Here is a 12890-nt window from a genome sequence, read left to right as displayed (position 1 = left end):
CGATACGCAAGAGCTTGTCCTACGTATGATCACTTTTTAAATCGAGACAGGCTACTAATAAACAAGTTGGTGATAATGGTGTTTAAACAGCCTCGTTTAAAGTCAGTATTTCACAAATTCCATGGTCTTTATAACAATCTAATTTGCCAATACAACATATCATGAGTCAAATGCTGTCTGACGTGTTTCATACCGATTGTTAGGCAGTTCTTCGCACACTGATTTTGACTATGGATTACTCCGTTTACATGATCAAGATATATGACTCATGGCGGGTGTGACAGGGATACTTACTCCTCCCAGGCACCTAATCCCGCCACTGTTATATTCAGTGATCCACGTTTGCCTAATTCCTAATATGTATTCATTGCACGAGTTATGAGATTGATAATTGATCGTCACATACGTCGACCTTTCACCCCTGAATTAAACAAGTAAAGTTGTCTCGAGTCTAAAACGTAATTAATTTGGAGATTTTTTATAATTCGATAATCTATCACGGATAGCCTGTTTGAGAATCCTGATTTTTCTGGTTGTGAATCTATCTCCACAAAAGACATGAAAATGACAGTAGTTGACACAAGAAACAATACATGAAAATATGTGAAAAATGTGTCTAAAACAGACGAAATTGTTTCGTAGTTCGTACAACAAACACTTCTCTTTTCCTCTCTATCGTTCAAGTCCAGTCCACTTTGGTCAATATCTATTACAGTCGTGACTGACGTACAGCCACATGTTTTAGTTTTGTGAACAATCCAAACTAGCTTCCTTGAAATTAACGATCTTGGGATTTTATCACTTTCTGTGAAATAGATGTCTGTAATAATAATCACACTGAAGGTAATCAAAGAACTGTAAGTCAGAAGGACAAGCATGTAAATAGAAAATAACGAGATCGTGATACTGGATTTGAGAATATTGGAATTCACCAAAGTAAGAAACACGGACAATGACAATAAAACGATTACAGTAAACGATATACGTTCACCGGATTGCACTGGTACAATGTAGACAAAAAGATTGATAACTGACAAAAGTAGGATTGGAGCGAAAATGTTCATCATGAAAAATGCTCTCCTCCGTTGCAGTTTTACCATTACTTGAAACACAGAATTTTGCATCTCTTCATCTATATAGGCCGTTGTACGAACTGTAAGAAGTTTCCACAGTGGGTTTTCTTCGAACTTCGAAAGGATCACTTTACTGGGAATAAAGCACACTTCATCTGGAAATACCAACGGGATGACGTCAATCTAACACTTGTGGATATCGAAAGTAAAGTATCTGGAATTTGGAAGACAAATAGTAGAGGATCGGGAACCTTGAACATAGTTCGCACTTCCGTTATAAAAATACATCACAGTCAGGTCATCATTTTCGATGGCAAACATGTCGAATGAGTTCGGGCTAAACGATTGCGGTATCCACACCTCTGTCTGAGGGAAACGAACAAAGCCTATGTTACGATAAAGTTCTGGATTCCATGTCAGAATTTCATCCTTCCATGAGAGATACACACCATTATAAACAGATGCAATTCTAGCAATTTCGTCGAATTTAATGATAGATTTCGGCAAAACATCTACGAAAGATTTGACGGGTTTTAAGTGATTTAAAACGGGTCTCAAATGAAAAGTGAAGATAACGAACAGTGATCAATCTCATAATTCCTACAAGCAATACAAAATAGATAGTTGGGCAAACATGGACGACTGGACACACCAGAGATGGAATCAGGTGCCTAGGAGGAGTTAGCATCCCCTGTTGACCGGTCACACCCGCCATGAGCCCTATATCCTGATCAGGTAAACGGAGTTATCCGTAATCAAAATCAGTGTGTCAATCCCTTGAATAGTTTGTTAAAAGTTTATCATGAAGAGATCTCTGCACTTCGTATGTAATTTCATCACAAAATGTTGAAAAAAAGGTAGCAAGAAAATCAGAACGACACTCTTGAAAGAAAGCATTTTACTAAATGAAATAAATTTTTAATCTATGATCAATTACATATATCGTATGTTACGATGAAACCTCAAATTAAAGAAATCATCAAAGGAAAGTAAATATCAGTGGACGACGCATATTTTTTCAGCAGATCAATTAATTGTAGTTCTGTGATAAAATTGCTTTAATGACGTGATAATTTCATAATGGTGTCAACTTCAAAGAAAGCTTTGTATTTCAAACATAAATACTAATTTCCATTATTATTTATTTTCTATTAACTTTACGTACACAAGGGATGGAAGGATACCTGGTTTGAGATCTATTTACAAAGTATGACACGCATATGAGAATCGCAATACTCCATAATTAAGATTGATAACGTTTTTAAATCGATGAATTATCCTGCTACATACTGTGAGACAACTGCCAATATAATGTGCAATTTAACTTCAACTTGAAGGTAACATTATTCTGCACTATACCTTGAAGAAGAAAAAACGAGGATACTTTCATAGAGATAATTTCAAACGAGATTTCCACAATTTATTATTAGCATATTATATGAGTAAACAAAGAAAACAACTAAGACATTGTAAATACGTTTGATATTATTTTCAGGTTTATAAATACAAACCATTAAAAGGCATAAATGAAAAATCATATAATGATACACAAAAATATTAGCATCATGGAGTACAATTTACTAGATTTCTGATTTAAGGGTTCCAACAAAACAATAAATGAATGACTAAAGAAAAACGTATAGCTGGTAACCTACAGTCGTGGCTTTATTAATCCTTGTCGACACCTACTGTTGCCATGCAAGATAGAATATCAAACGATCTTCATTGTATTGAAATGAGATTGTCCTATTCCACTATACAGTACATATGTACAATGCAACACGTACAAGCTGAGATTACTGTCAAAAGGTGAAGAAAACGAACAGTGATCATAACTTCTATAAATGAATACAAAATAGAGAGTTGGAAAACACGGCCCAGAGGTAGCATCAGGTGCTAAGGAAGAGTAGGCACCCCCTGTATAACGATCACACTCACAGAAAGCCAAATATCTTAACCAGGTAAACGGAGTAATCGTTAGTCAGAATCAGTGTGTCAAGAATGACCTAACAATTGGTATGGAATACCTCAGAAAGCATTTGGTCCAAAGCCGGGTTGTATTCGCAACCTAAAACGGTATAACGACCATAGAATTTACGAAATGATAACTTTAAACAAGACTGTTAAAACCTCCGTAATGTCAACTTGTTTATCAGGAGCTTGCCTCAATCTAAACTGATCATGCTCAGAACAAGCTCCTGCGTGTCGAATCATTTGAGATACATATATATAAACCATATGTCGGTGATAATGGAATATTGCTACATAGATATGGGAAATTGACGATGGAGAAGTTGAAATCATCCCGTTTGTCATGAAATTGAGTTGTTATTCTACCGTCAATATATATTTGCAATAAAGTATCTAAGTACGAATAATATGTGGAGGTCTCTGTGGTGTCTTTTATTTCGAGTTCACTGGGATATGTCTAATCTACATATGAATGAAAATTATAATTGTTCATAGGTACATGTAAATGTTGTTTATATATCGAAATATTGAGTTGAAGGCCACCACAAGAGATTTCTTTTCCTCATGTAGCTTTTGAGCAACAAGTTAATCATTAGGGCATACACCTCTTGTACCTATTTGATTACCATCGTTATTTATACAGAAATGAAACATTGTAAAGAAATAAAGAACTGTTGGACAGTAACGGCTAAATGATAGCTAATGTGCTTCATAATTTGTTTTAAAATTTGAATAGTTAGAATAGATGTTTCTTAACATTTCCTATGTCATATTAATTCTTTTCACAGGGATGTGCCAAACTTTTCTTTAATCATTATGTAGTTGGAACCCCTGTAAAATCAACATATTTGTCAGTAGTCTGCCTCGATTTAAAAATAAACCTGATCATACGTAAAACATGCTTGTCTCTATCGAATAATTTGAGAGATATAAACACCATTTGTAGGTGATAATGAAATATTGCTACGTACCGTAAATATTGGAAGCGACGATGGAAATCTGAAATCATTCCGTTTTTCATAACTTAGTTGAGTCGTTAGTTTTCCGTTAATATCTACGTTCGAATAAATAACAATGTATGGTTGCCGAATTTTCACATTTCCATGAAGCTGATGTGGTAAATGTTATGGTGTATTTTATTTCGAGTTTACTGGTAGATATAGAATTAAGAATGAATGAATAAATCTTGCTCATAAATAAAACATCTTCGTTCCATTATCATCGGCATATGGTGTTTAAGTCTCTCAACTACTACAGTATGTCGATAACCAAAAGCATGATATGCGTGTGATCAGTTTTGAAATCTAGGCAGGTTACTGACAAATAAGTTGATGTTACAGGGGTTTGAACAGTCTCGTTTAAAGGGACTGATTCACGATTTTCCCCCAATTTTGTTTTTCAAATTAAATGAACAAAATCTACAACATGAAATGTTTAAAAGGTTCCACAAAAAAGTTAAGGTTATAGATCATAACAAACGCTCATTATAGAAAGTTTATTATTTGTTTTGCAAACAAAGATTGATGTGTGTTACTGTTTACAATGTTTTCAAAATAAATGGATAGCGATCCAATTTTATTACACATATCACATTTCAAGTATACTTAAGATTAAACGTGTCATTAAAAAGTTAAATTTGTACAAAGTTAAGAGCATAAGCTAGATTGTAGTATATAGGCGTTTTGTCCAGAACGGTTGCATGAGTTAAAATTAATTTTATACTGGTTATAAAGGTTCACATAAACATACTGTTGGAATTCCCATGGGCACGAATTGTGCTCCTTTGTTAGCTGACCTGTTTTTAGATTCATATGAAGCAGAATTTATTCAAAAACTTCTACGTGGGAAGAAAAAATCCCTCGCTGTGACCTTCAATTCGACTTTTAGATATATCGATGACGTTTTGTCTATTAACAATGATAGCTTTCATTCATATTTCGATTTGATATATCCCTGTGAGCTCGAAATAAAGGACACCACAGAGTCGTCCACTTCTGCTTCATACTTAGATATTTTATTGAAAGTAGACATTAACGGCAAACTGACAACTCAACTGTATGACAAACGGGATGATTTCAGCTTCTCCATCGTCAACTTCTCATATTTATGTAGCAATATTTCATTATCACCTGCATATGGTGTTTATATATCTCAACTGATTCGATATGCAAGAGCTTGTTCTGGGTATAGTCAGTTTTTTGGATCGAGGTAAGCTGCTGACAAACAGGTTGATGGTACAGGGATTTCAACAGTCTCGATTGAAGTCATCATTTCGCAAATTCTATGGTCGTTATAACGATCTAGTTCGTCAATACAACCTCGCATTGGGTCAAATGCTGTCTGACGTGTTTCATACCGATTGTTAAGCCGTTCTTGGCACACTGATTTGACTGCGGAGAACTCCTTTTACCTGATCAGGATATGGAGCTCACGGCGGGTGTGACCGGTCAACAGGGGATGTTTACTCCTCCTGGGCACCTGATCCCACCTCTAGTGTTTCCAGGGGTCCGTGTTTGCCCAACTATCTATTTTGTATAGCTTGTAGGAGTTATGAGATTAATCACTGTTCGTTATCTTCACCTTGCATTAGGCAATGTATGGTATGATCGTCTGCCTACGATGTATTAAAAGGCTGAAAACAACGAGCAGCGAACAATCTCATGCATCTTAGAAAGTAGGGCAACTACGGACCCCTGGAGACACCAGAAGGAGTAAGCATCACCTGCTGACCGGTCATACCTGCCATGAGCCCTGCATTTTGATTAAGTAAACGAAGTAATCCATAGCCAAAATGAGTAATATACATTGTAATATACATTGTAAATAATATGTCAAAAATGTTAACGCTGTTGGAACTAGGTGTTGACAGTTTGTTCAATGGAAATGCAAATGTCAAAATGTTAAATAAACCCCAAAACTCTTATCGACACCTTAAATATTCAAAACCAAATTTGTATCCTAACACCATATGGTATTGAAGGCTCTGTAGACGATGCCAGTAACATCATGTACGGCAGAAAGATGGTTTAGTATAAAAATTTGTAGCACCTGTCTACGGTCAGCAATGTTCGAGGACATGCTGAGTGGTCTTTCATTGTTGCATGTAAATCCAAAGATCCCTTAAACACTGAACCAGTCAATACGGCTTTTGCAGCTGATATAAACAGAATTAATATTTTCCCGTACTGAAAATAGCAGGCCCGAAATTGATTTCTAAGCTACGTGTTTGTGTATCTAGCTTGGTCTGTTCGAGATTGAGGATCCAGAGAACATATATTTCTGAAAAGAAATTTTATATAAACTTTGCAATATAAAGGAAAACTAAAAAAATAAATAAAACAAACCTAAAAAAAAAAATCCCCAAAACATGCAAAACTCTCACTAAAACTCAAAACTGATTCTGATAGCCATTATCAATAAAATCTAAAAGATAACAATGACACGGGGTAGTGTAGCAGTATATTCTATCTATCAACAATAAAAATTTTGATAATCCACTGCCATTAGTCTGTTTGCGAATCTATCGCCACAAAAGACATGAAAATGACAGTAGATGATACAAGAAGCAATACATGAAAATATATGCAAAAAGTGTCTAAAACAGATGAAATCGTCTTGTAGTTCGTACAATAAACGCTTCTCTTTTCCTCTGTTTCATCCAACTCCAGTTCACTTTGGTCAATATCTATTACAGTCGTGACTGACGTACAACCACATGTTTTAGTTTTGTGAACAATCCAAACTAGCTTCCTTGAAATTAACGATCTTGGGATTTTATCACTTTCTGTGAAATAGATGTCTGTAATAAAAATCACACTGAAGGTAATCAAAGAACTGTAAGTCAGAAGGACAAGCATGTAGATAGAAAATAACGAGATCGTGATACTGGATTTAGGAATATTGGAAGTAACCAAAGTAAGAAACACGGACAATGACAACAAAACGGTTACTGCAAACGATATACGTTCACCGGATTGCACTGGTACAATGTATGCACAAAGATTGATAATCACTAAAAGAAAGATTGGAGCAAAAATGTTCATCATGAAAAATGAGCTTCGCCGTTGCAGTTTTATCATTACTTGAAATACAGACGTTTGCATCTCATCTCTAAAGGCTGTGGTACGAACTGTTAGAAGTTTCCACAGTGGGTTTTCTTCGAACTTCGAAAGGATCACATTTTTGGGGATAAGGCACACTTCATCTAGAAATCCTAAAGGTATGATCTCAATATAACACGTGTGGATATCGAAAGGGTAGTATCTGGAATTTGGTGAACATATAGTAGAAGATCGGAAACCTAGAGCATAGTTCGCACTTCCATTATAAAAATACATCACAGTCAAGTCATCATTTTCGATGGCAAACATGTCGAATGCGTTCGGGCTAAACAATTGCGGTATCCACACCTCTGTCTGAGGGAAACGAAGAAAGCCTATGTTACGATAAAGTTCTGGATTCCATGTCAGAATTTCATCTTTCCACGAGAGAAACAGACCAGAAGCAGTAGATAGAATTCCTGCTAGTTCGTCATATTTTATTATAGATTTCAGCAAAATGTCTACGAAAACCTTGACAGGGTTCACGTGATTTAGAACGGGTCTCACATCCCTTGAATAATTTGTAAGAAGTTTATCATGAAGATATCTCTGCACTTCGTAGGAAATTTCATCACAATATGTTGAACGTGGTGTTGAATGTATGAGCAAGAAAATCAGAACGACCTTCCTGAGAGAAAGCATTCTACTAAATGAAATAAGCTTTAAATCTGCGATCCCTTACATGTACAGTATATCACACATACAACGAAACTTTAAATCATAGAAACCATCAACGGAAAATAAATACCATTCGTTCACGTTTATTTTATTAGCAGATCAATCAATGGTAGTTCTGAGATAAAGCTGCTTTATGGGCGTGCTACTTTCATAATGGTATCATCTTCAGTGGAAGTAAATACTAATTTCCATCGATTTATTTACTATTAACTTTGCGTACACAAGGTGTGGAAGGATACCTCGTTTGGGATCCATTTACAAAGAATGACACGCATATAGAAATCACAATATTCCATAATTAAGATTGAAGAATTGATTCTGCTACATACTGTCGGACAACGACTGACACAATGTGAAATTTAATTTCAACTCACAGCTAGGTAACATCATTCTGCATTAAATTGAAATGGACATACCTTCAAAGAAAAGCACGAATACTTTAATGCTGGTGATTTCCAATGAGATGTTCTCTATCTATCATTAGAAGATCCAAAACAAAGGGAAACAACCAATATATTGTAACTATATTGAATATTAGTTTCAGGTTTATAAATATGATTGCATTGTATTAATATGACGCGAAGAAGGTAGTTCACCAGTGCCAGCTTTGTGAAACAATGCCAAACAGGTTCAATCTCTCACTTCTCAATAAATAATACCGCCATATTTGATAAATAAAATTGACATAATATACATCTATTTGATTTATTTTATCCTCTAACTACAGAGAAAAGAATGATTTTAACAACTAGATTATCAAAGAGGTTTCTAAAGCTGTGTATATGTCAGCTGCTGCTTCTTACTCTGGAAATGTACATTAGTGACATATGAATGACACACACACACACACACACACACACACACACACACACACACACACACACACACACCTTAAAATATGTAGTGACAGATGACATAACAAAGAAGAATACAATCATTGAACAGTTTAGATGCAAATATTAAGATACCATACATGAAACATATTGCATAACAATCAACTGTAATAATTTTGAAACAGTGATTCAAATGCATTTACTGGATTTTACTATTTCTCTATTTTTATGCGTGCCAAATGCACTGTAAATAAATTTAATGATTGAGGTCCCTATATTGAAAATTAATTTGTTCTTAATCACAAAAAGTGTTTTAAAGGAATTTTTTTTATTGCAAATATCAAGCAGTAATCGTGAAAAGATGTTAAAGTAAGAAACCATATCTTTGACAGAATGCGTTCACATAGTGCAATTAATGCTGTACTCGGCATATAACACATTTCAAGTGTCTGTCATACGAATGAATCATAGAATGAAATAATATCGTACAAAGTCTTTTACTGCCAGATGAATTTCTCATTTTGCTCAGTAGATCGTACCATTTTCAGAATCCACAGCGGTATAAATCATAAATATCAAAGTAACAGTCAAAAACACCAAAACATAAAAATAAACGAAAGTTTTATCTAAGAGAGCGGAAACCGTTTCATGATTTGTACAAAGAGCATGTATGTTTTCTTTTCTTTCATCTACGTCCGATTCTCCAGCATATATAGATTGTACCCGAGTTTCTGATTTGCAACCACAAGTGCCTCGTTTGTGCACAAACCAGACAAAAAATCTCGAAATATACGACTTTGGATTTTTGTCTTTTTCTGTGAAATGGATATCAGTGATAAATATCACAGTGAATGTAATGAACAAACTATAAGTCAAAATGACAAGCATGTATATAGAAAATAATGACACAGTGATGCTCGATTTGGGAATGTTTTCTGCAACCAATGTCATAAAGACAGAAAATGACAACAAAACGGTTACCGCGAACGATATACGCTCACCTGATTGTATAGGTAAAATAAAAACGCAAAGATTTATCACCGCTAGAAATACAACTGGCGCAAATATGTTAATCATGAAGAATGATTGTCGTCTTTGCAGTTTAATCATTATTCGAAATTCACACCAGTTGGCTTTCTCATCATGATGGGCTGTGGTACGAAGAGATAGAAGTTTCCACAACGCGTTTTCTTCATACATGGACGTGGATACTTCATTAGCGATAAAGCACACTTCATGGACAAAGGCTAAAGGAACGATGATAATGTAGCACGTGTGAACATCATATGGAAAGTACCTGGAATTTGGTGAACAAATAGTCGACGATCTAACTCCAAGAAGATAGGAAGCGTAACCATCATAATAATACATAATAGACTGAGCATCATTGGAATCAATGGCAAAAGTGTCATAGGCATTCATGCTGAACAGCCGTGGTCTCCATACATTGGAAGGGGGGATCCGAACAAGGGTTATATTATGAAAATGTGCTGGGTTCCAAGTCAAGATTTCGTCTTTCCAGGAAATATCCAGTCCAAACGAAGTGCTTAGAATTCCAGCTATTTCGTCGTATTTGATGATAGTTTTCAAAATAAGGTTTATTGAAACATCTATAGCATCCAGGTGATTCAAAACAGGTCTCACATCCGCCGAATAATTTTTGAGAAGTTTATCAAGAAGAGCTTTTTGTACATCGTAAGTATTTTCGTTACAAAATATGAAACGCTGTTGTATATGAAAGAGCAAGAAAAGTACCAGTAATCTGACTGAATGCATTTTACTGTATGGTTATGTGGAAAAGTGTTTTCATTTATCTTTTTTATATGTCGATTTCCAGTGCACGAAGTAATTCAAATTCCGTGATCAAAATTGTTAGCTACTTCCGAGGCATCTGTATTTCCCAAAAGCAAATACTAATCATCTTTTCTACTGTTTACTATTAATTTTCCTAGAACACACGGGTGATCAGCTTGTTTGGATTTTGTGATTATCAGTACAATAATGTACCCAAATTAAGTATGCATCATTTGTAAGTAGAATTATCTTAGTATTTTTCAAATAATGATCCACCTCTGTTAGCGAAAATAATCACCGAAGTGCAGCAAACATTGCAGCACGGGTAAAATAAGGTTGCCCGATATTTCAAAATGTAACGTATGCGTAATGATTACTGTGACATCAGGGGAAAAACCAATCACTACTTATGCAGTGAAGTGTGGTGATTTATAGGTTCAGGTTGTGTGAATGTGTTTTAGAAGTACTTACCCTACTTGATTTTAATCATTCTACACGATGAAATGAGTGATCGTACAACATTTTATGAATCGGGAAAATGGAACAATGATCAATTTCAAACGGGTGAAACACAATTAAGAAAACAGTAGTGTTGCACTTGGGGGTAAAAATGTCTTTATTTTCCGGGGGGGGGGGGTATTTAAAGAGTAAAGTGCTTGTAGGAAACGAAACATAAGTTGTTTGTTGATATTCACATTTGAAATCTATCAATAATGACTGTCATTATTTTTGGTATATACATGAGGTTTAAGAAATTGAGTATGTACATGTCGCTTTCTTTTTATTTCCTTTGTATGTTTGTTTTAACAACGAACTGTGAAGCACTCTTCATCTTTAGTTTTGTTCTCTTGAACAGTTGGATATACATGTACAATATTGCATTTGAAATTGCAGTAAGATTTATTGTTTTACTTGTTGCAATTATTATAGAGTCCGTAACCAAATCACATCCCCATTGTTACACATTCTAGATGTAAACATACTTGTTTAAATACATTTAGGATATTTTCTAACAAGCAATTTGAAGCAATGTATCACAAGGAGTAATGGTTATGTAACTTTTTAAAAAATAATTTCCCCACATATTCTGTGTAATTGTAGATGTTAAACAGGGTTGTTTGGTCTTGAAGCCCATGTTTTTATATTGTCTGAAAGTATGTTTTGTCAACAAACGCATTTATATCTTAATATTAAATTTTTGTATGCTTTAAAATCATATCTGTGCAATTTTCGAGGGGAAAACAACTTCTAACGTTTGGTTACGGACACATTGTCTGCAAGTGTTGTGTAAAAGATTAACATTGAGTTAAATAGTGGAATTCCCAGTATATTATTTTACATTTAACATCAGTTAGATTTAAATAGTGGAATTCCTAGTAAATTTTGTTAAATCTAACTTCAGTAGACTTCAACATTGATAAAAATGATATTTTGTCTCTTTTAACTTACATGATGTTTATGGCATCCCTCAGTGTTACAATGTATGTTGATGCAACAGCAATGATGACGCGTATGCAGATGATGCGGTCAGGTATTCATAGATTGATTGTATTATCAACATGAGTGTCACATTAAGGTAGTGATTGCATGGGTCATTGAAAATTAATGAATCTATTAATGTTTTTGACTTTTACATATTTTGTAGTTGACAGTATCTGTAACTCATAATGAAAGTATCATATATGGTTTTCACGGAAATTGTGACGCTACGGTTGTCATGGTAACCCCTCTTGTCTACTTTCCGTAATAAATGGTACAGGTATTTGAAGTGATGTTTAAAAATGATACAAAAGGGGTAAGGGATACAAATTTTATATCAAATTGAAGTTAAAGCCTTCAATGATATATAATTTGTATTAATATGTCCATTTATTTTCATATGAAGCAGAAGCAGGGCTGCTTATGAGCAATTTCGCAATTTTTAGAAGGCAATTATTCACCAAAGCAGACATATTTTCACCCCCTGAGGAATAAATGACCAATTAATTTTTCTTATTTTTAAATATGTTTTAACATATGTTAGGAGGAATTTTCCCTGAAAGTATCAATATTGGATTTCAGGTTTACTATGACGCTATGATCGCTAAAGTTACTATTCCCCCTCCTTACATAAATGCTGCAGGTGATAATTACGATAGATATGCATCTTACATGCATTTATTTCAACTCATATTAAAACTATGAAAATGTTTTGATGTTTATTATTGAGTTTATTCTACATAGAATGATAGTACTGTTGCTTTGGAGATGTTTTTATTACTTTCTATTTGAAATTACTTGAATATTCATGCTCTGTAAGCGTATGTTAAAAACGCGGGATATATAACACAGCCGATGTAAGCTGTGCATTGTGACGTCGTATTACCTGCGACGTTTTTTCTCTCTCCTCTTTACAAACCAACCGATTATCAAAAACAACAAAACTTTCATTATTTTTTAAA

The sequence above is a fragment of the Ostrea edulis genome, chromosome 5 (genome assembly GCF_947568905.1).
Source record: "Ostrea edulis chromosome 5, xbOstEdul1.1, whole genome shotgun sequence".
NCBI classification, from domain to species: Eukaryota; Metazoa; Mollusca; class Bivalvia; order Ostreida; family Ostreidae; genus Ostrea; species Ostrea edulis.
Note: the sequence above shows the minus strand (reverse complement) of the source record.